The sequence below is a fragment of the Tinamus guttatus genome, unplaced genomic scaffold (genome assembly GCF_059628265.1).
Source record: "Tinamus guttatus ecotype Peru unplaced genomic scaffold, ASM5962826v1 Tinamus_guttatus_pri_ptg000882l, whole genome shotgun sequence".
NCBI classification, from domain to species: Eukaryota; Metazoa; Chordata; class Aves; order Tinamiformes; family Tinamidae; genus Tinamus; species Tinamus guttatus.
In genome coordinates, this window is record NW_028289416.1 from 10,001 (window position 1) to 27,134 (window position 17,134).

The following is a 17,134-nucleotide window of genomic DNA, read 5'->3' on the forward strand; positions in this document are numbered from 1 at the left end:
GAGCAGCTTAGGGAAAGGGCTGCGGCCACGAGGGCACCAGGGAGCGGGAGGCCATGCGGCCGGCCCGGCGGTGCTGCCGCCCAACTGGTTTAGCAGCAAGGATGATGGATGGCTCTGTCAAGGGTCCCAGGGTGCGCCCAGCTCGGAGCACTTATTTGTCCTGGAGGGAAAGGCCCATCCGGCTGGCCACAGGGTTCGGGCGGGAGGATGGGGCAGGCCCCCTTGTGGAGGTCCATTAGCTGATGAGCTTGGCCCAGGCCCAGCTCCGAGGAGAGCCTGTCACATCCCCCTCAAGCTTTTTCCATAATTCTCCCCCTCCCTTTTTTTTTTTTTAATACCTGCCGTCTGTACGTGAAATGCTCCTAGGCCTTTTGACTAAAGGCAAAAAAACAAACAAACAAAAAAGGACGGAGCTCAGTTTTTACCCTCCGAACCAGTTGAGACCAGTCTGTTGGCCACGCTCTCAGGTTTCTGTCATCTTCCCTGGCTTGCTGGTGGGGAAAGAAAGAGTTGTCGCGTTGCCAGTAACCTGTGGGCTCCGGGCAGAAAAGGCTTTCGCTGCTCGGAGAGGTGAGTGGAAGGCAGGGAGTGTGTGTGAGCAGCACGGCTGCGCATGTGCACGCACCTTAGCGGGCCCAACGCGCTTCCCACGTCGCAGGAATTGAATTCGCTGCTGAAAAGCACCGTGGAAGAACCACTGCAGAGCAGGCAGGGCAAGGCCAGGAGGTGCAAGGCTGCTCCCCTCCTTCTCCGAGGCGCCTGTGCTGTCGCTGCCCTCTGCTGCTGCTGCGTCCTGCCGCCAGTGCATACCCTTTGTGCCAGCCTATGCCGGTGGGACAGCACATGCTCATGGTGCGGTGGTGTTTCCTGGCCCGTGTGCCGATGGGGGTGTGTGTGCACCATCGAGGCGCGTGCAGGTAGTGGCTGTACACACCAGTGCGAAGCTGGCCCATGGAGCAGCCTCACACCTCTCCACCCTCTCCCCAGCTGTCACAAAATCTACCAGCCCATGCACAGTCTAGCTGCTTCCCTGTGACACGAGCGTGGTGAGAAGGGAGAAAAATCGGACACCTTTACGAGGTTTTCTTTTATTTTTTTAAAGTTACTTAATGTTTGCCAAGAACTGAGTTTAGGGAGGTTGCAGTGAGCGGCGCCACATCTGATCGAGCTCCCACACGGATCAGGTCACCAGAGCGGAGGGTGGCATCATGGGCAGTCTGCGTTTGCTCCATGGCTGCTCCTATGCAGTTGTCGTGTGGTTTATGACCACTCGCACGTGGTCACGCGTTTCCAGCGCAGCTCTGTCTTAACACGTTCCTGACACAAACAGGGCTGCTTTAAAGGCACTGTATTGTTTCATAACCCGAGAGGAGGACTATAAAACACCAAATTACACTATCTTCAGGCTAATCTAAATGCACTACAGATTGAAATCAGAGCTCATTTGTCCCTGATGCAAATTATTAAGTTCTAATTATAAATATCCATTTAATTACCCCATACATTTTTATTCTGCAGACCCTTCTCAGCAATTCTGTCTGAGATACAGTAGATGTATAGGAGCAAATCTGCAGTAATTAATGTGCATTTCCTAAATAATAAAGAACAAACACGAGCCACTTTGTTCATGGATGACATATCCGCACACACATTTTTAGCTATCCATGTCATGGCATCAGATTCTGAATGCTAATTTAAAAATAAACAGAAAAGGCAAAAATTAAAAGTTCTTCTTTTTTGTCTTTTTTCTTTTTTTTTTTTTTCTTCATGGAAAGAGCTCGCTACTTTGGCAGCGGCTTCGCTCCCAAACCTTGGCTGGTGCCAGAGGTCTTGCTGGGCGCTGGAGGCCTGCATGCCCCACTGCAGAGGCAAGTGCATCTCTTGCCCGGCCTGACCTGGCTCATTGCTTGCTAAAAGCTGAACCAGGACCCCAACTTGAAGCAGAAATTCTGCATTAGGATAGATTACGTGTTTACAGCACGTGACAAAGTTGTTTGCATTCGGTCCACACACACAATTGTCTGCCTCCTGGTTATTCCTGCCTGTGGGCGAAGGCCTTGTCTGGAGGAGTGTTTTGCGCAAATTAGCCATTTCACCATTTTGTGCACGAGCAGGCTTAAGCATGGTGAGTGTTCAGGTCTACTGAACTTTTTTCTTTGTGCTGGGAGAGGGTAACCTTGTGCCTGCCTGCCCCAGGTGGCCAGGTTCAGGATCCGGGACCAAGGAGGGCTCCTGCACGCAGGAACGGCCGGCCCGCTCCACTGTCCGGCAGAGGATGGCAGCAGTCCAAATGTCTGGGAAGAGCCCGTGAGGGCAGATCCTTCCTGGAGTCACCCCAGGTGCAAATCCCAAGCAACTCCCTGGCAGCCACAGGAACTGCTTTGCGGCCAAAGCAGGATTTGGGATCAGCCCCAGGACGGTTATTTATGTAGGGATTAGCAAAGAGCCTCATCTAATGTCTACTGAATTCTGGGGAAAGACTCGGAGCGCACAGCAGGCAGCCGTTGCAGCCCAGAGGAAACTGATGTCTGTCAAAAGTCTCTGAGCAGAGCGTGCGCATGTGTGAGCTTGCATATACATATATGGGGTAAAAATCCAACCTCACTGAAGTTAACGTGAGCATTACCGCAGCCTTCATTGCACCCAGGCTTTATACCCATATTTGCATCTGTTTTCTGCATAGTAAAGTAGGGTTTCTGAAAAGGATACTTGGGTCATGTCGGTAATTATAAACAAAAATTTGCTTTGAATTTTCTTAGACCTGTGTTCTGCTAAAACTTTGCTAATTCAGTCACTGAAGTAGACAAGCAGCTGCAGCAATGTCCTGTGTTCACAAGTAACTTTATCCCTATCAGTTATAATCACTTCAACTTTAAATCATACGAGCTTTGTTCTGCAGCTCAAGCTGCATATTGGGAAGAAAATCATAGAAGTGTAAAAAAGTGCTTGTAGGGCCTTTAGTACCTTTCATAAAGGTGCCTAACCAAACCAAACCCACACCTTATTTCCTAAATAAAGGTCTCATCTTCTTACTTTTCTGAAGGTAGTATCATTTTTGGAATGAATTGCCTGTCTTCTTCTTTTTTTTTTTTCTTGTTTTCCCCTTTCTTTTTCCAGCTTGCATGACAGTTAGAGTACTGCTTTGAACTGTGCTTTTTACTGTGGTTCCTCCATAGTTCAGTCACGGCGCAGAGTCCAGTTTGAGATTTTGCCTCTTGTCACATCTATTATGCAGAAACTTAAAATACAAGCTAACCTAGCAGTCAAATAATGAACAAGCCACGTTACAGGCGTGTAAGTGCTTTAACTCTTGAACAGTATGCTTTTAGATAAACAGTTGAATGAATTACTCTGTTTCCATAGTTATTGTTTTGAATAGAAAGCAAACTACATATCCCATCTGGAATACTAGCATTTCATAGCTCAATACTCTATTATTATTATTATTATTATTATTATTATTATTATTATTATTATTATTATTGCATCGTGCAAATGTATCGGTCATTGTATTGTTAATGTATGGTAGGGTGCTGTTGCTAGGACAGCCTTGGCTCACTAATGGGGTCAGGCGTGTCACTGTGTGATATATGGATTATGTTTACCGTGGCATATTTTGTTTGTGAGCCAGGCTGTGAGAGTGGAGCAGATGATAAATGAAGATACTCTGCAGCTTCACACTAGTTCCTGTGGTCGCAAGTCTCCAAAACAATAAAGAGCTTCTCGTAATGGAGAGGTATTTATGTGCCCATAATTGACTCGGAGTTTGAGATCTGTGGCTGGAGTCTAAGATGCGGTGCTCCACCACCTCGGTGCTTTTGCTGAGAGCTCTTAGGTGATACAGATAAACTAGATTTTGTTATGAAAACCGGGCTAAGCGTGTGAGCTTTCCATTCAGTTAAGTAATTTGCCTGGCCGAAGTATTGGTCTGTTTTTCACATCTGAGCTGCTGTGTATTGTCCTGATGATAGTCACCATCACCTGAATTCCTAGTGATGGCCAGATGTACACGCACATGTGCGTACAGTTGGGAGTCCCAGCGGTGACTGTATCTAAAGACTTGATTACGCTCTAAAAACAAGTAAAACACTCTCTTTAAATTACGATCGTCTTACTGCGTTAGTGCCCTTATTGGGGAGGCAAGTGTTTGAGGTGGTTGCACCAGCACTGTAAGCCGGGGCTCGGCCTCTTGGGTCCTACCCGGGGACTGTGAAGCCCCAGCACCTTCACAGGCCTCGAGCGAAATGGCGCAGACTGTGCCTGGGGCACCGCCGTGCTCTGGGCCGCAGAAACATGGTACTACTGCGTGGATGGTGGCGAGCTGATGGGTCACTCACGGGTCAGTGAGCCCAAGGGTGTTTGCAGCCACTTGGCTTTCGTCTGAAGGTCCTGATGTTTCATCCGTCTGTTCAATGGGCTGCCATAATCTGAACTACAGTTCCTTCTGGCTTATTTATCTCCTGGAAGAGGCAAAGTCCAACAAGCTTTTACCACGGAGCCCGTGGAGAGAACGGCCAGGCAATTCTTGTTTCAATCTGCGCGTCTCTCTGGAGCACTAGTTCCAGAGACTGATCAATAGGTTTTATTGTAGACCTCCCTGTCTCTAAAAGCACTGTGACCTTCTCCTGTCTAAAAATAGCATTTGCTCTGGCTGCCTGAAGAACCCTGACCCGTGGAAACCCCTTCGGAGCATAGCTGAGACATGCAGCTGACTGTGCATCCTCCAGCCACCGTTCACAAGCACCCGGCGCCGAGCAGCGGGTGCTCGCTGGCAGCTACCCACTCTGCATGCAGCTCCAGCTCGTGCTGGGGAGTGGGTACTGGCTGCACAGTGCCCACGCAGCAGGGTCTGCTCTCACCAATGCCCCAGCAGCGGTCACGCCGGCAGTAGGAGCACGCAGTGCCTTGCAGCAACCCGCGTTTTCCTCTAGGAGAGGCCTTGCAGGAAGGTCTGAGCTCATGTTGGTGGTAGCGTATTGTCCCTAACTCAGCCCTTATGCAGAGATGTTTTGTTGCCTTTGCTATTTCCACTAGGCAGTTGCTGAACCCCAACAGCCTTGGAAAGTGCCGTTCAATACAACATTTGCACTGCTTCTTTTAAATGACTCTCCTGAAGACCGGATGAAGGAGGGTCAATGGAGTTAAAACCAGCCCCTTGCTGGTAGTCACTGGATGCGTCCTATTCATTCAGGCACTTGGTGGCAGAGTGAGGTGGGGGGCAAGTTAAATATGGATTTTGGTGACCAAATGATGCTCTGAAGGATCTGCTGGTTCCTCACTGCTCAAGGGGAAGCCTTGAGGAAGAGGAGCTCTCTTTTCCACATGCATCACTAGTCAGAGTGGGGTAGTTTGGTGTTTTTGGTGTGAATGAGCTGACATGGGCAGCAGAGACACCAGCAAAGGGGAAGCCTCTTGCTGACTTGTCCCTCTGCCTGCCTCAGTGCCGGACCGCCTCCAAAGGGCTGGAAGAGCCCCTCGTGGGAAGAGTCTGGCACATGGCCCCTGGAAGGCGCAAAGGGAAAGGAGTGGTGACTGCAGAGCTGTAAAAGGTGGCACTTTCGTTCTCTGATAACAAAAGCCAGGAGTGTCTTCGCCTCCTGGCTCGCCAGAGAGGTCAGTGGTGGCATTAGCGCAGCTAATCACCTAGGAGGCCAGGCGGGCTCGGCTGCACAGACTGGGGAGCTGCTACCGGCCACCCCTCCTGGCTCCGCTCCGGTGCATGGAGTCCTCCTTGGTTGCACAAAATATCCATGCGGACTTTCCTAGCACAGAGGCTATTATTAGCAAGTGTCACTCAGTTATGCGAGAGTGGAGCTTTTAGCTGCCATCTAAGTGCCTGGCTCTTGGGTTTACAGCAGATTAAATTAAATTTTAGGCCAGTTTGGCTTTACTGAAAGTAGACAAAAGAAGCAGCTGCGGTGGAAATGTGATCTGGTGCCGACAGGGATGAGGAGCCCTAGGAGGTGTTCCCCTCCTCCTTGTACCTCTTCTGGTTTGGAGGATGTGGCTATGCAGGTGACTCTGGAAATGAGGTACCTGGCACATTGTCCTTCCTGCAGACAGGCACTGACCTGTTCTCCTCAACACTGGCCTTCTCCCTGCTGGGCAATGCGTTTGCTCTGTTGGAGAGCATTTGGGCAGTGGTCTGAAATGCCTGGTGGCAGGTACTGGCCTTCTTCGTGGTGGCTTTAGCGTGTCCATTCAAACACTTCAGTGTGAAGCCTGGGATGAATACGGTTTACATATTGATTGCTTGTTGGTGGAATCCGTTCCCCAAGCTGCGAGGCCTGGCTTGTTCTGATTTGGTCTTGGCTAAAAAGCCACAGGCCTTATGCACACTACAAGGCCTCTTGCCCTGGAGGAGAGACTCAGGTTTTGCAGTAGTCACAAAACACTGCAGCAGGTGGGTGGCACAGCTGATGGTCATCCCAAACGGAAGTGGAGTGGGGAAGGAGTTGAAAAAGAGGGTCCTAGAGACCTACTTCTTCTGGGACAGCTATCGATGGAAAAAAGTCGTGGTAGGAGACATCTCACTGACATCCGCTGCTTGAAGGGCATTGTTAGCTATCAGATAGTAATATAGTCTCTGTGTTTAAAGTTAGATTGATAGGGATCAAAAACACCCTGCAAGATCAAGATGCAACTGGACCTGTTCCAAAACTGCTTTCTCAATAACCTTCTTCAAGAAGGCAAGGGTAGAGACTGGCCAATAATCGGCAAGGCTGTTAATGTCAAGAGATATTTTTCTCTTTAGCAGGATGATACTGTTCCAGGGTGGCTGGCGCCTTGAACTCCTGAAGTGAGGCATCAGACTAGCAATCGTCCAAAACCTGAGGTGCTGGACTTCACGAGGCAGGAGTGCACGGTTCACCTCAGAGCTGGCGGGATGCAGCCCACACATACCACTGAGTTAGACTGGGTGCAACTAACAGGAAAGAGCAGATACTGAAAAAGATAATTGTTGAATTAAAATGCAATCCTCTTCTTGAATTTATTGACATCTTTTCTTATGGCTTTTGATTTGATGACTGGCATAAGCAAATGTAATTTTTTTCCCGTATATCTCTGTATTAGTTTGCATATTTCAAGGCTAAATGACATCTTCACCTAAGGACAAAAAGCTGTGTGGAAGATTTTTCAGTTCTATTTTCTATGCAGTCTATTACTAGAGAAAGTTATAGCTCAACCTGTTCAGGAATGCCTAGAGAAATCTTGTGTCTTGGAAAGCAGTAGAAAGTACAAAGGTGGTGACTGAAAAATGTGGACTGCGTGGAGGTACTGCATTTGGGTGCTGAAAACTCCACAATAGTTTGGTAGTCCACCATGTGACAGCGAGCTATCCTGTACATCAGCATACGTATGTGTGGCTTTCCCAAGCCAAGGATGTATGAGAGGTCCAGCTTCCTCCACAACCTTGGTCCAGGTAGAGGCCTCATTAGGTAGTTTGCAGGACCTTGCGATACAGCCATCCCACCATGTTCTGTTCCTCGCACTGTCCCTAATTCACTGTGTGCCTGTTGTCATAGACAACTCAATTCAGCTTGAAATGTGCTTAGCTGGTGGTTTAGGATTTGGTTTCTTAATTTCACTGTGTGGTCGTTTGTTCAGCTGAAAACTGAGCACATTTTTGATGGGTAATATATTCTCTGGAAACTGTGATTCACTAGTACTCAATCTGTGAGAGAATTCAGGAGTAGCTTTGGCTGGCAAAAAGAAATTCAGAAAAATTTTGGTCTCTAAAACCAAATTCTATTTTTTTTTTGTTTTTCATTTCAGTGCAAACTGATTTTTCCTGTTGAATTGTCTGTTTGGCAGCCAAATAAAAAATATCTGTTGTATGCCCTCTAATTACAATATGCACCTCACATGAAGATTTTTAGGTTTAAATTATTAACGACTATGCAGCAGCTGGAAAACCTCAGTTGAAAACGAGTATTTGCTTGCATTATCTTATTTATAACTTTATTTAGTGTTGTGTCAAGATCGATTGCTCCGTGCAGGTCTGTGGCTTTGTATAGATTTCTCTGCACATCTTTAGGTATACTTACTTTACCTACACATTTCACTGATAGGAATTTGAACTGAGTGGATAATACATTTCATAGTTTTAATCATCCTGACCAAACAAAAGAAGTGTTACTTTGAAATGTGCATTAGTATTGAAAGTCCTTTTTGGCTGTGGTATTTTGTGAACCCTACAGCAAGAAGAAGGCTTTTACTAAGTGCTTTGTCTGGGCCACATGGTGCTACACTTTGTGTCGATGGTAAATCCCTGCTCCGAGCTCTTTCAAAAGTAGGACCAGCAATGTCTGTGTGGGTCTGGCAGAATATTTGCTTTGCTCTGGATGCCTGTTCTTTCTAAGAAGCTCTTGGAAAGCCCAGTTTTTGATTCCATAACTCTTGAATTTACATTAGTTGTTAGTGCTACAGTATGTAAATAATCCAGTCACATTCAAATACTGTTTGCATAATTCACACCTTATGTCTGATGGGAGAAAATGTGAAGCATTTCCTTAAATTAACAAAAACCTGTAATTATTTTTTTTTTCTGAATGTTGAAACTGGAGAGAAAGGCATCTCCTTGAATTTTGTTATTTGTCCAGTTTGTTTTTGCTGTTGTTTCAGAATAATCTAGTAAGACGTTCGTGAGAAACTGGCAGCATCTGTTAATTTTCAGAGCCATCAGAGTGCGGATAATATTAAAAACTGGAGGCCAGAAGTGGGGCCGACACCCTCTTTGCACGTGTTCAGATGCATTTCAGTGCCGCACTGCTCTGCTAGGGAGGAGCACAGGGCTCAGCAAGGTAAGGGGATATGGGATCTTGGCTGGCTGCTCCAGCTCTTTTCTACTAGCCCTGTCGAGATGGGAGAGAAAAAAAAGCCAGCACTTGAGTGATGTGAAGGAAAGTAATTGGCTATCGGTCTCAGGAGTTGTGTGCTGCAAAGCTGCGCATGGGGCAAGTCCCAACAAACCTTTACAGAGCCGTCCGACCGAGGGCTGCTCAAACACACCCTGGAGCCGAGGGAGTTGTGCCCCGTGCTCCCATTCCAGCAAAACACTTCCATGCTCATGTGCACTTCCCTCTCCACTCAAGATAGTCCAGTGATGTCGCTTAACATCTCCAAAAGCATCAATGCTCTGCTGAGCACTGAGCTCACACCTGGCCACAGCAAAGTGGCCTTAATCTTCACCAATCAGAAAGGATTTAAGTGACTCCCTACTCGTTTTCCCATGCATTTGCAGGTACTTTCCCCAAGACTGAGAGAGGCAGCACAGCTCCTCAGTGATCTTTTAGTCATGTTTTTTTTACAGGGGAGAAGCTGAGCAGGGGGACCCCATACTGTGCCCTACGAGTGCAATGATCTTTCTGTGAGGCGCTCCACACCCATTTCTTCCTACAGGTTAGAGACGCATTTTTGGCACTGGATCCGGTAAGCGTTCCAACATGTTTCTTGTCTGCCGCTCTCACTCATGTCTTTTAAGGGCTGGCGTCGTGGCTCTGGTTGCATGCACATATTTCAAGGTACGGGACCTGAGCAGTGCAAAATGTGGGTAAAATACAGTGATGTGGTTTTAATCTGCTGGTAGGAGTTTGCTGTTTGTGCAGTCTGTTTGCCCTTCAGTGATGCTTTCTCTTTCCTCATTTTTTCCCTATAATACTAGCTGCTGCTTCTAGTTTTCCAGACATCTAGCAAAAAGCTAGTAATAGTTCCTTGTGATACTTTCTGCATTCACTCTTAAATGCTAAAAGCTGTCAGCCGAATTTGCTAGGAATGCGGAGTGAAATGCCTTCAGTTGTTCATTTTCTAATCAGCATGCACTCAAATGATGAAATGCCGTGCCAAAATCTACTGAACTCTTTCTGTTGACTTGGATTTTGGACCAGACACTAAATTGTGATTTCATTCCTTCTTCTTTTTCCTGAGGCGTGAAACTTGCCAATTTTTTTCTGTTTTTTTTTCTCCCTGCTACTATCTCGATGGCATTACCACAGCCCATGTTCAACCAGCTTTATGCAGCACGCTGTCCGCTCTTAACGTTCTTGCTGTCGCCTGGCACAGCTCCCTTGGTTTCGTAGGTGCTTTCTGTGACGGGCAGCAAGGTGGGAGTGAACACCTGGGAGGGATCTGCTGCGTCGCTGTGCACAGGCTGCGGTGGTCACATGCAGCAGGGCCTTGTCTGTGCAGATACATGGGCCATGGTTCTGGCCGTATCTCTGCTCACCTCTTTGTTGTCATCGTTGTCGTTATGTTCTCCTCAAATGCAGGGAGAGAACAGCACTAGGAGTTGTGGTGCTCTGGGTGGGAGGAGGGGATGAGATGGATTATCCTGCACTCATCCAGGGAAGATTCAGCGTTTACCCTTGGTCCTTTCACTTTGTGGGGTCATGTAAGGGTTGCCACATTTTAGGCGTTTCCTGAAGTGTCAGCATTTGGAGTGCCCTTACGAAGGGACTAGATGAATGACCAAAACATAGGGGCAAAATAAATTAGGGAGTTCAGAAGCCACAAAGAAGTCGTTTGCTAGGGGTAAGGGAAGCAGTTGCAAGATGGTTCATTCTCCAGGCTGTTTCAGTGATGTTTGTAAATCAGGATAACAAGGGGGGAGGCCTTATTAGGCCTGTGTGACATTAAAGGTGCATTTAGCTTCAAAGCACAATCCTGTCTGCTATAAAATCAGGCAGATGCTGTAGCTATGCTGCAGCTGGCATGCATGGTGCCAGAAAGGCTGCTTGCTTATGACTGGGCCAAACCTGTCTTTGCGTCTGTGTTGCCCTTTTTCTGAGGGAGCTTCTCCCAGCTTTTCCCGCTGCCCAGGAGAACAGAGATTTGCAAGCAGCAAGAGCCTGCTTGGCCACAGGTGGCCGTGCATTTCCCCAGCCCACTGGAGGGACAGGACATTGCACACTTGAGCAGAAACCTGCTTGCATGGAGCCACCTCTCCTTGGTGCAGTTGGGAAGCAGAGATGGGGAAGGTGCTGTGGAAATACTGAGAGCATTTCACCTACTCTCCCAATGGCACAACAGGCTCGGACCTGGGATGTGCATGTCTCCGAGGGGTGGAAGCAATCACCATTTTGTTGCTCCTCTGGAGACCTAAGGAAATGGCAGCGTGTTGCAGGAGCCAAGCCTGCAGGATAGAGCAGTAATTAGCACAGCTTTTAAGAGGGAAATCTCCAAGCTGGAGAAAACAGTTGAACAGATCGCATTTGCAGCGTCCCCAGGGAGTTTCACTACTTCTCTGCCATTTCTCCTACATGCAAAGATCATTGAGCCGGGTGGGCAGGGTGCAGGACTGTCGCAGGCGCCTGCATACGTGAGGCCGTGGCTGTGGTGGTGACCGTGCTCTGTGCTGTGCCGCAGAGCACGCATGCTGTGTTCAGCCGTAGTTCCTCCTGGCCTGTTCCCTGCATGTAGCACACCCTGCTGTGTAGGGTCCTTGGCCACGCTCAAATCCTCCTGATCATCTGCTTCATTCATTGCACTCAGGGAAAAAAGTAACTGGCTGATATAGGTGCTTATAAGTGAGCAGTATTATATTACTACACATAAATGTCACATTAATGGAACATTATAACCAAAAGAAGCTCGTAGATCATTCTAACCATCTCCAGCATATGTTACGCCTCTGCCACCTGCTCGTCACCCGTTTGTTTGTGTGTGGGACGGGAATGCTGCTGTTGGTGAAGTCTGGAGAGCACCAGGTTTGCGTGGGCGCCACCACCAGGTGCTCGGGGCTCGCCATGGTCAGGTGGAGCCCAAAGTGCGGCCACCAGGCACTCGGGGCTTGCCGTGGCTGTGTGGAACCCGGTGTGGCTGCCAGGCACTCGGGCCTTGCCGTGGCCGTGCGGAGCCCGGAGGCGTGAGGCGCCGCCAAGGGCAGAGGCCTGGGCGGTGTGATGAAGCTCGGGTTTAACAGGGTGCTGATACAAAGTGCTGACTTGGCAGAGCTAGCTCAGCACCTCCGGGAAGTCCAGTGCAAGCGAGGGGGGAGCCCAGGCTGGGGCTACGCTGTAAGCCCGCACAGCCACGTCCGCCAGGGCTTTCTACATGGCTCCACGTAGCAGAGCCTTATGGTGGGCCTTTAAATCCTCGTCAAGGAGACCCATGCTGGCAGGTCAGAGTGTAAAAGAGAAAGTGTGCCTCAGTGTGATGTAATTCCCCTTCTCCCCCCTTCGCTTAGTGGGAATCCTTTGATATTTGAGCAGGGAAATCCTCTTTATCAGGAAATTCCACCTCCCCTTATCTTACGCTCCTTCTAAAATGCTATCTGTCGCCTTGCGAGCCTTCTACCTTGTTTTGCTTTGAGAACTGCCGGGCGCTCGCTCGCGTGCTTCCCTCCTGCTTGGCTTGTCCAGTAGGTGCAGTGAGACTCGCGGGCTCCAAGTAAACACCCTCTCACCCTCGCGGACTTTAAGTAAACACCCTCTGGCTAACGACTCTCTTTGGGAGTTAAACTTCCCCTCTCGGGCAGGATCCTCTGAGCAAGCATTACCGTATGAGAGGCTGAGCCGAAGTGCTGCCGTGAGGCGCAGCCCTGGCGGTGTGCTGGCCGCGCCTGGCAGAGGCCTGGCCCACAGCTCAAGAGAGTGCGTGGAGAAAGGGGGCACTTTGCTTTCCAGTTGTGCCGTTTTGCTGAGCTGTTCACATGGATGGGTCAGCCTCCTTGGAGGTAAAAGGTGTGTTGAAGATGAGAGGATGATGAGCTGCAACATGATGGGTGGGAAGGGACGACCCCATGGGAGAGAAAATCCAGCTACAGTCGTTCTGCCCATGTGAGCCTTTGTCACCTTTTCTGCATCTGTCGTTGAATACACCAGCTGCTTGCTGTTACTGCGTGTAGCATCGCTTGGGTTTAGGGGGTCTGCAGATGAGCCAACCTCAACACTAGCGATGCTGCACTCGGCAGTGGTGCTGCCTGTCAAGTGACAGACATGCAAGGCATGCAGGGTAAAACAACCCATGTTTACATTTCTCCTTCTGCTACTTGCACTATAGAGCATCTTTTTTTTTTTTTTTTTTCAAAAGATGTAGGGATAACCATAGTGGCTCAGACCAGAGGTCCACCTGAAGCAATATCCTCTGTCCTGCCTAGTGTGGGAGCCTTTAGAAAGAGTAGAAGAAATGATGCAAACAGGGAATTACCTTTTCCCTAATATATTCCCCTGCACCATGGGGTTGGATTGGAACATCTCTTTTTCTTCCTGGTTACTGGTTTACTTTTCAGGCAAAAAAAAAAAAAAAAAAAAGAAAAAGGGACTTTGGAGGTTGTATCATTGCAGTTCATTGTTACATCAGATAAATTGTGTTGCTTAATCTCCATGCGATGCACTCCAGTAATACATGTTAGCACTTTTAATTTGTTATAATAAACAATTGCAAACCTGGAAATAGGAAATATTCCTAAGTGGACAAAGCTCCCCCAGGCTCCAGGTTGGATGCCTCTAAGAACTGTGATAGCTCTCAAGACCAAAGAGCTTCTGTTCTTGTCATGTCCCACAGAAGATCAGATCACTGCTCTGACCCGTGGTGGTGTTTTAAGTCACAAGGGACCAGTTTCTTGTGTCACGAGTAGCTCTTCACCTGGTGTAACTCCGTTGATTTCAGTGGTAGTATTTTTGGAAATGAGGAAAGCATAGCAGAGTGAATATGTTTGCAAGATACTCAAATTTAGCCAGCAACTGCTAAGGTAAATACGCAGGGAGTTTCATTCATTCTTCCAGCATCCAGAAGGGTTGGCGAATGCTATGTAGTTAGGCCCAGGGCAATACTTTGTGGTGTAAATCAGATGAGATGAGCCTGGCCAATTTGACCCAGCTGACAATCTAGCCCTGAAGAACCATTGTTTAAGTTGGCTGGGAATGGCCACTGTTTTTCTTTCTTTTCTTTTTTTTTTTTTTTCCCTCCTTAAGTCATTAGAAGTGTCTGTTCTAGTGCATTGGATTTTGTCATTCACCTTAATTTTTCCCTTCCCGTCACCTCTCAAAGACACACAGCATGCACTGGGCTCAGAAAAAAATTAATGGTGTTTTTCAGTAATGTCTTACAGTTCTTTACATGCTCCTTCTATGCTCCTGCATTTCCAACCTATTACAGCTTGGAAAATGGCTTGACTGAGGGAAGACTATGTCCATGAAATGCTGCAATGTGTAAGGAAATGGTGCCATTAATTGTGCAGTTTGTATAGACTGTAATTCTTGAAGCCTTCAGCTTCAACCCAGATTAGAGCTCCGTTAGCTTAAAATAACAAAGAGAGAACTGTCAGAATGGGAACAAAAATATCAGCGTTGTGAAACACATTAACAGGTAGCCATTAACACTTTATGTCTGCATGAATAGTATCTTTACATGTTTTATTGGTAACAGAATAGGGAGGATGGTCAGAAAATGACATGCGTTTTCAAACTGGCATGCTCTTTTAATTTCAACTTATTTGTTACTTATTTTATTCTAACTTTATTGTTGGTGCTTATCAGAGGACACATCCTCTCTGCTTGGATGGTGCTCCGGTCTGGGGAAGTGTCTGCGGGACAGAGGCTCGTTCAAGCTGTCTGATGGAGGAGGCAGGGAGCAGACTGTCCCAGCAGGAGCTGCATTCCCTCTGTCTCGCTGTCCTGTGGGGGCGAGGTACCAGTCTCCAAAAGGTGGCTGAGGGCTGAGGGAGCTGTGGTAGCTGTAATGTACGGGAGGTGCCCGTCCATTCACAAGTGTGTGCAGAAGAGTCGGTGATATATGGAAACCCTGTGATCAGCTCTCATTTCCATGGATGGTTTTTGCTGGTTACCGTTTGGCTGCTCATTGAGAGTGGTTCCTGCAGAGCAGCATCTAACCGTTGCTTCGGGGGACGGCAGACATTTGTGCGCAGGATGAAGAGAAAAGGGGCACAGAAAGCCCTCGGTCAGCTTGCAAAGGGCAGCGTTGGCCCCACAGTGGTCCTGCCCGAAGGAGGAGCAGGAGGTTGATCTCGGGGGCTGTCTGTGTATGGAAAAAAAGAGCAGGAGCTGTGTTCGGAAAAGATGCGATGTAGCAGCGCTCACGTATAAGATGAACATGTGCCCCATGGAGCGGAAGAGGGTGGCTTGCTTTTTTTTTTTTTTTTTTTTTCTTCCCCCCTGTTGAGCGTGTTAGAAATGCTCTGTTTGCACCACAAGTTAAGGCAGGGTTTGCAGGTAGCAGCTCTGCAGTTAGGTGAGAAGGGCCCTTTGCCACTACCCGCAGAGCGGCGGCAGCCGTTGATTTTCCTTTAGAAGATATGGTAGCGTTGGCGATCATAATGTGGTGTTCCCCCCTTCTCTTAAGAGAGCACTCAGTAGATGGAGGGAAGGATGGATGGATGGAGCACAGCCCAGGGGCTTTGCGATACAAGAGCTTTTCCCGCTCCATCTTGGGAGGTTTTAATCATTGGAAGCAGTGGGAGCACTTTGCTAGGTTTTAACTTTTTCTGTTCTAATGTAAGTGGCTTTAACACTTGCAGTCCGTGTAGGTTTCTGCATTTAATAAAGGACAAACTCTTTTTCTTCTCGTTCTTTTCTGCTTTCTTTTCATCCCCTATTTTGCATTCTGCAGTGCTCAATGAGCATTTAATCCCTGCCCTTCTGTCTGTTGAGATATTATGTTTTTTTAATAGTGCCTGTTTATGACTAAGGTCAAAGACAGTATTTCAGAACAAAAATTAGAGTTATTTCATAATTAAGTACATATGTATGTTACTGTTTATTTTTATAGTTCGCTAATTTATTTTTAAACAGCTCAGTTGAGCCAACATGTTTATAGGTCTGTTTATCACATGTCTTGCCAGTCGGAGTGCTATGAGACACATGCTTTTCAATAACACAGATCCCACGTTAAATTAGATAATACCGTCAGGTAGCAATTTAATTACATTAATTGAATGTTTAGGTTGCAACGTACTTTTGCAAGGGCTATAGTGGCATACATTTATAAGCGCCTGTGTATAAATCTTGGCATTTAAAACGTTATTCAAGTCCATTGACAGAAAAATGGAACTGTATCAAGTGTTTCTGGGGGAGAAATGGGCACATTTTTTTCTGACAGCACAAACAGCTATGGCTTCACCACGAGTACTGAGCTGAGCAATGCCCTGGTCGTGTGGAAGGGGTGAGGGAGAGCGAAGACGCCGGCACTCTGGTGGCGCGCGGGACTTTCTCTGAAGCAGAGGTTGTTAGTGCTGGCCGAGACGGCTGCTCTTGGCCTGGGGCCAAGGGCACTGGGAACAAAGTCTCCTGGTCGCTCCCTTGCGGCCTTGCTCAGCCCACACCTCATCTTTGGCTTCACCGTGGGTTAAATTGCCCACGTGTGGGGCCGAGGGCGAGCACCCGGTCAGAGGGCGCTGCGGGGTTGCGGAGAGTGAGGCCACGGGCGAGGGGCCGGCCCCTGCATGGCCCTGTCGGGAGGACGTGAGTGCCCGTGGGGTGCCGGGGAGCAGGAGCTGTGGATGAACAGCACTTCTCAGCCCAGATGTAGATTTAATCCTTAGTGTAAACGTTTTCCAATAATGTATCGTCAGGAGAGCGAGGGGGGAAATTCCACAGTCTGATAGTGCCCAAGAATAGCTTGGCTTGGTTGGGAAGGGACAGGAAAAACTGCTCTTAGGCTGTTTGGTTTTGCTTATGCCAGTGGCTTCCGAACACGCCGAGCTCCAAGCAAAATACTCGCCAAAGACGAGGAGGTAGCAACGCTTCTCCCCCAAGCTGCGTTTCTGCTGGGATATCTAGCTCATTTTAGGGTTTGCAGCACTGCGAGTTCTAGTTTAAGAAGAAAATACTAATATAAATAAAAGCAGCAGGAGGTCAGAGGTTGATTTTTATCACAGCCCAGAGACAGATAAGGGGGAACCAGAGGAAAGCTAGAGCGTGTGCAACATTCCTGTGCTGAGATGTTTGGCGATCTCCTTTCCTCTCTATCTGAATATGGGAAGGATGGAGCGGGATCTGGTAAGGAAAGGCAAGTGAGGAGAATGGCGAGGGGAGAACAGGGCAGCAGGAGGAGGCTGCAGCCCCTCTTTCTAGTTGCTGCATGCGTGATGTCCGAAAGAGGGGTATTCGCTCTAGGAAAACACAGTCCCCATTAGCAGCTGGGATCATCCCCCACTGAAACGATGTGACTGGGCTTC